We start from the raw sequence: 820 nt of genomic DNA, 5'->3' as shown, positions 1-820 counted from the left end.
TCTGAGAGGGATACCTGGTTGTGTAGAGACATTTCTTTCAATCTGTTCTTCCAATAATCAGAAGTGAAGGGGATTATTTAAGCATGCACATTCAGACAGGTTTAATTCACATCAAGAGGATATTATGAATGACTAAAGACTCCCCACAAACTGCAAAATGGCAACATTTGCAGGCAACAAAAATGACTTAGTATTAGTCATGATCATGAATGATGATTTGGGTGGAAAGTTTGTGAAGAGGAATCTTAGAAAGCTGGGTGAATGAGAAGGAAGATATTTAGTTTCACACTGGCAAGTACTGCAGCACACACAGTCTCTTGAAATTACACAGGTGAACTCTACTTCAGCTGGAAAAAAACAGTCAGCTACAAAGGGGTTCATGCTAGTGACAGATGTGCTATTCCTGTTTAACAAGTACCTATGGGCTTTTTTTGCCTGAAGAGCAGTGTCTCCTCACTCACGTTAATAGTGATTGTTCTTTTAAAATCACTATGTTAAGCAGCAAAGAATAAAAGATATTCATTCTAAATGGAAAGGCAATTACCTGACTGATGTTCCCCTGTGGATAAAAACCTACATGTGCTGCTCAGTGGAGCTACAGTAACCTGGTTTTGCAAGTCGTTTAGCACTTGGAATTGAGTTGTTTTTAACTACTTGTTGAATTACCTGGCTTTTAGCTCTCAGCTTGTTGCAGCCGTAACTTAGCTACAAACTGAAATAGGGAAGGTATTAATCTGTGGGTTTCAAATGGAAGCTGTAAAGTTCTTTCTTTTACAGGTAAGGTATTTCCAATCTGAATTTAAATTGTTCTCCTATTGGG

Source organism: Meleagris gallopavo, chromosome 1, assembly GCF_000146605.3.
Source record: "Meleagris gallopavo isolate NT-WF06-2002-E0010 breed Aviagen turkey brand Nicholas breeding stock chromosome 1, Turkey_5.1, whole genome shotgun sequence".
NCBI lineage: Eukaryota > Metazoa > Chordata > Aves > Galliformes > Phasianidae > Meleagris > Meleagris gallopavo.
Note: the sequence above shows the minus strand (reverse complement) of the source record.